Raw genomic sequence first — 6,918 nt, 5'->3', positions numbered from 1 at the left:
TTTACATACGTACCCAAAGAAATATAACCCTGACATGTTTAGCTATGAATCGCTTCAAATATACTGAAAAACAAAGTAAAGCTGGCATTCCTAAACCACACAAACATTTAATTATATTAAAGTTTTTCTTCATTACTCATTCAATCCGTCTCCAAGCATTATAACCATGAATAACCAGTTATACAATATGGTTATAGTTTAAATCAGGTTATTGTCTAAATCAAGTTGATTCGTTACTTAATTTGAATTAAAACATAATAAATTAAACATTAATATTAATTGTAATAATATTATTACACCACTAAATCATTAAAATGGCACTATTACATTTACTTGAGTTTAGTAGTCTTCTTCTCAAATCGTTTACCGACGTAATTTTCTCGACGATGCTGCCACCTCGTGGTATTGTTCAAATAACTGAATGCGCGCTTGTCACTGATCTTTACTTGAGGCGGTAACGTTACGAAGGCCCACCCAGCAAAATTCAACTGGAACTCTTATTCGCTACAGACAAGATAATAGCTGATGGTTGATTCCTTTTACTAACAGCTTACAGCATTATATTTTACAGGAAATCAATGGAAGGATTTTCACTACTGACATTACGACTGCAGTGAGCGATACGTTTATGAGCATAATAAAGTTATTATGCGAATAATTCAGTAGAATATTTACATTTTATACTAAAACTTCAAACTACTCTACTGGATAACAGAATTTTGTTTGTGTCTTAATTTGTCCATTTCGGACTCAAAATCAGAGACGTTTAAAAATAAAATTTTAGTTCTGATATTAAGCGAAAAGTCTCTTGGGCAGTGACTTTTGATAGACAAAGGGTATTTAGAAATATTATTCATACATGTCTCTAACTTTGAATCCGAAATGGACAAATTAAGAGAAATGTGGAAAGAACACCTGCACTTTACCTAATTTTTCATAACAAATTTTAGGCCTAATTCTTTTTTATTAGTAATGTTATCCGATCCAGAAATAATGAAACTAACTCCATGAATTCAAATTCTAAACAAAGGCCTCAACTTTGCCATCAACCACAAAATAGCTCCATGCCTAAAGTTCAAGGCATGTCTAGAAGATCTAGCCAGAAGACTAGTGACCCGCTACATAAAAGAACAAAAGACGACCTCTACCTCAAACATCCTCCAACTACAGAAAGAAGAAATCCATGACATCAACCAACAGAATTTTATTACAGGCAACTACAACAAATGTGGTTTCCCGAAGTTCCCAAAAACTGTATTTTAAATAAATTTTTAAAGAATTTTCAAACAAGACTATTAATATAGTCAACCAATCCCGTAAACTAAAAAGTAACCTCACATGTAACGAAATCAAATTTATTTGTAATCTGGAAAAAAGACGCTAACATTAAAATTCTAAAAGCTGATAAAGGCAACACCACTGTACTCATGAACAATTCAGAATACAGCGACAAAATGAACGACATCCTTTCCGATAAAAATACATTCAAAGCCATCTCAAACAACCCAACAAACACACACGAAAAACACGTAAACAGAACTTTATTACAAATGAAAAAATATTATTTAATTACTGACGATCTTTATTTTTATCTATGTAAAACTGATTCACGCACAACACAACTCTATGTTTATATATTGAGACATTTCATTCAACCATTTATTTACCTAATACTAAAACAAATTTAACACTAAATACTTGATTTTCTATTCTGTACTGAGAAATTTCATTCAGGTAGTATTAGTTAAGGTTTAAACAGTCAAAGCTGGAGTAGCATTACTTTAGAAATCAATAGGCCTAGAAATGACGATAAAAACCAGGCAAACTGCAGATATTTTTTCCACATTTCGTTTTGATCACTAAGAATATGAAAAAGCAAGTCCCTCAATTGTTATTTTTGGTTTCGAAGGCACGAGTGAGCAAATGAAAAAATATATACATATTAGTGGAAGAGTGCAGTTCCGACCGACACAAACGTCTGAAAAACCACATCCTCTTAGACAAGGTTTTGAAATAAAACATAGCTATTCATGTAGAAGAATGGAAATACACACACACACCTTGTTTATTTTCGTTATTTCGCCTTTTCAGCACCGTTAGTAAAGAGTGGCCCAAGAGTTAGCGGTTGGTGTTGCCGGTCGGGTGCCTTACAAGAGAATAAGACCTTTACCATTATCACAGGGCAAAAATACATTAACCGAATTATAAGCACAAAAATGATCACTATCGTATATATATTAAGTTGTTTGACGATAAACACAAAGCCATTTAACACGAAAATGGGTGCTGGTGAACTTTATAAAGTATAACTTTTCATTCTTACCAGAGCTGTCTGAAAATGTCATTTTCTCATTCCTTTTATAATATGAATTAACGAACAACAATAGTGTGTACAAGTCAAAAACCTGTAACGATTTCAAAACAACTGCTGTGTCGTATCTTTTTAAAAATATAATGACAATTTGTATTAATAGATGAGAAGCGTAGACACACCTTTACCAGTTTAAATCGTACTGCTTTATATTCCCAGAAACACTCAATAACATGTAAGGACTTTCTCTTTATTCATTTTATTAAGAGCAATTATTGTGTATGCTGCTAAGATTCACAAATATAATGACAACTTGTATTAATAGATGAGAAGCGTAGACACATCTTTACCAGTTTAAATCGTACTACTTTATATTCCTAAAGGCAGAAACACTCAATAACATGTAAGGACTTTCTCTTTATTCATTTTATTAAGAGCAATTATTGTGTATGCTGCTAAGATTCATCACTCTGGATGGGTAAATTTCTGAAGCTCAGAAATCTCGCTATTCTTAAGGTGACAGGTTTAATAATGGGGTACACGAGGAAGTGCCACTTCAGACAGTTGGAAAAGTTACAAGAGGTCTGGCATCTATTACAACCTGAAACTCTGAGCCTGTATCGGTTAATCATAAAAATTAGCCTCTATAATTCACTAGAGCTTGTCTTCATTGTTTTCAAACAGACTACAGCTAAGCGTCTAAAGAGCACAGTGACCTCTTCGTGATGACCTTTAGGATGCGTCAGTCTTGCTTTTAACATTTACAATCAATGCACAGACCAGGTCAACTGTTATAACCACCATTTCCCATTTGATGACAGAAAATAATAACTTCTACAGATACTGAATATCATGGAGAAAGCCATCACTGTCAGCTAGCCAAGTTAAAAGTCTACTAGAGATATTTTCATTTCGTTTCACGACGTATTTTATAATAGCTCTTCTATATACGCCCGTTAACAGCTCGTTTATACATTCGTTATTATTTTCGGTATGCTCAACCTCTTAGCTCTGTATAGATGTTATTAGTTCACACATCTGGAGGGCATTATTTTAAAGAACGTCATCTATCCATGAAAAAAACAATGTTTGACAACATGTCATTTACCACTTGCCTTTCTCCTCCCATGGGAAAAATATATTTATGTGAAAGTTCAATATATTTGGACAGGTACATAACTAGTAGCACCAATACTACTACTTTGTACTCGTTACTTAACTTTATTGGAGACATGATTTAGAGAGTGAACTTAGTACGACAAATAACTTACAAAATAGGTGTCAAAGTTTGTTTTACCGCAAAGCTGCTAACTTGGCAATCTGCGCTCTTTCTACTGTAGGGTGTCAACTCCCAGATTTTAGCATTGTAACTCCTTAATTGTATTGCTGGCCCACAGAAAGATAAGTGTAAATGCACTATTTCTAATGTATCGTAGTTATTAACATGAGGCTCTACAACGGTACAATTTATATCATTTGCAAATAATGCTTTATGATAAAATTAGAGGATGTGAAATTAACATGTACTTACATACAAATATTATGAAGTATTTGTCAGCATATCAATAACAATGAACATTGGTGGCTATATCAATAATTTAATAATTGTAATCAATCATAGTGTTTAGGCTAGTTTCTATCGTTCGGTTCAAAGGTTACTGACTGACAAAGTTATCTGCAGTTATCTAAACTAAAAGAATAACAAGCACTTAAGATATGTAATAATAAGAATACTTTCTTTTGGAAAATCTAACATTCTAATACATATATAGATAGTGCCTGCACGAAATATGCTTACATTTTCTCGTTGAAAACTATAAAACTTAACTATTGTTTGTTCTAGCGTAAAGATACAAAATTAGTTAACTGAACTGTTTATGCGCTATAATCAGAACCCGAATTTTAGCGTTATAAGCTTTGAAGTCTACCGCTGCGCCACCAGTATGATTATTGTTACAAATATCATTAACGTGCATCAATATTTTGTTTCACTCAACTTCAGATTTTGTATCACAAAAGTCTCACTTATTTATCAGTTTAGAATACGAAATGGAATCACCATCCCAAAATCCTTATACAATGACAAAAACATAATCACTATACTGCAGAAAACCGATCCAAAATTATATCGTGGTTCCTAATTTAAACTACATAATGTATTTTATATAAAATTTTCTACTTTTCAATCAATATTTGTGTAATTATATTTCTTAGAGTATATGCTAAAACTGCCAAAACTTAAAGACAACACTATTAATGAAAGGAACACTTACAATAAGTAATAATCTATTTCACAACAGAAAGCAATATGGAGTGAAATCAAGTCTCCTGAGATTTAAGGTAGTTTTTCACATAAAATAACTTGTACCATAGTGTAGCACACAATTCCTAAAGAATGTCGTTAATCGTAAACAAAAAGTCCTTAAACATTTTTATGTTACATACTATAATAACGAAGATACTTTTACTTAAATGAAAAATATTAAGAAGGTTAAGAAAATATTCTGAAACGACTGATAAAACAAAATTATTATTTTTTGTTTAAGAAAAGATGGCAGGTAATAAACACTTATAGTAAAACAAACATATTCAGCACACTATATAGAAATTAGTGAGAAGATAGTATAAAATAAAGTGTTCTACAAATATTTATAAAGAAGAATTTGACTCGTTTAAGTGAACGATGAGAATACAATGAATCTTACTTGGCAACCCTTCCAAGTTAGGTAGCAATTTAAAGGCTAAACCTTTATATTAGCTACTAAAACTACTGCATTTCAAAAATAAATTGAATAAATGTTTTTTCTCTTTTTTTTCAAACTATTTAATTCAGGTGTCACTTGCATCTCTGGCTACATTTGCGTGTGTCAGAAGGTATATTACCATGTTGCAAGAAAATGTATATTTAGGGTGTTATTTTTTCAAAATGTTCCCAGAGGAGCATGTTCCAGGACACGCCTAGTGGACATGCTTATCTCCCTTTCCGTTTAAAATTTAAGCAAGTATGTTGTGTTAGTTAATACAGTTTAATTTTTCTATATGCTGTGCCCAGCTGGAGTTTCTAGTTTATGCAATTTTGTTTTAATGAGAGAACAAATACCTGTGCTGAATATGGTAATAATCTTCCTAACGTCAAAAGTAATACATACGTGTGATATATGTACTTTTTTGTTGTATAGTGAGACAGAGACATTTCTTTCACTCAATACCTAGCAGAAAAACAAATTCAACATTAAATACTTGCTTCTATATTATATAATCAGACATTTCCTTCAACTATTAACCTAGCATTAAAACAAGTTCAACGCTAAATACTTGCTTTTCTATCATATACTGAGACATTTCGTGCACCCACTTACCTGGTACTAAAACACATTCAACGCTAAATACTTGCTTTTCTATAATATACTGAGACATTTCATGCACCCACTTACCTGGTACTAAAACACATTCAACGCTAAATACTTGCTTTTCTATCATATACTGAGACATTTCATGCACCCACTTACCTGGTACTAAAACACATTCAACGCTAAATACTTGCTTTTCTATAATATACTGAGACATTTCATGCACCCACTTACCTGGTACTAAAACGCATTCAACGCTAAATACTTGGTTTTCTATAATATACTGAGACATTTCATGCACCCACTTACCTGGTACTAAAACACATTCAACGCTAAATACTTGTTTTTCTATTATATAATCAGATACTTCATTCAATCATTTAACTAACACTAAAAGAAATTCAACATTAAATGCTTGCTTTTTTATTATATAACCAGATAGTTCATGCAACCATTTACCCAGTACTAAAACAAATTCAGCACTAAATAGTTGCTTTTCTAATCATTATTTAATACGCTTGTCTTAAAATCCACTCTGGCTGAATCCCTCGTCATATACGTTTTCCAAGGCTATCACGTTAATAGTTTTGGTTTTCGTTCTACAAAAATTCAAGAATACTACCGAAGATTAATAAAGTCAGATTTCTCTTTTCGTGTGAATAAAAACAAATCACGTTATATAAATTACTGTCTACCGATAAAAGCTGCTCATTTGTGAGAAAGACTGTCTGGAGATACCATCAAAATAAAATATTTCTTGTGCATTCTAGAACTCACCCTCTAAAAACACCCAACTGTTTATGTAATACAAGTGACTATCCGCTAATACAAGCTGTTTTCATGTGTAAAAAATAAATCCAGCCTAGGGAGATACTACAGTTACAAAGTGATATGTTCTTTGGGGATCACCGGTAAGTTTACGGATTTACAATGCTCAAATGTAGTTTTTAGATTCCCCTCGGTGAACCGAGCGCAAATAGTCCCTAGTATAGTTTTACGCTAGAAACAAGAACAATATAGTGACATTTCTAGAACCTCCGTTCTACCTAAAACTCTCCATTGTTCATTTAATATTGTTATGAACAAAAGATATAATAGATGTGAATAATAGTAATTACAGCGAAAAATAAAATAAAAAAGCTTGCGCAAAAGACTTTTGCATACAAACTTACATAAAAAGAATATTACGAGCTGGCTTTAATGAATGCACGCCTGTTGTAATATTCCTTAAAAATTTTATTTGGATAGGTTTAAATA

This window comes from Limulus polyphemus, unplaced genomic scaffold (genome assembly GCF_000517525.1).
Source record: "Limulus polyphemus unplaced genomic scaffold, Limulus_polyphemus-2.1.2 Scaffold409, whole genome shotgun sequence".
Lineage (NCBI taxonomy): Eukaryota > Metazoa > Arthropoda > Merostomata > Xiphosura > Limulidae > Limulus > Limulus polyphemus.
This window is presented reverse-complemented; position numbering follows the sequence as displayed.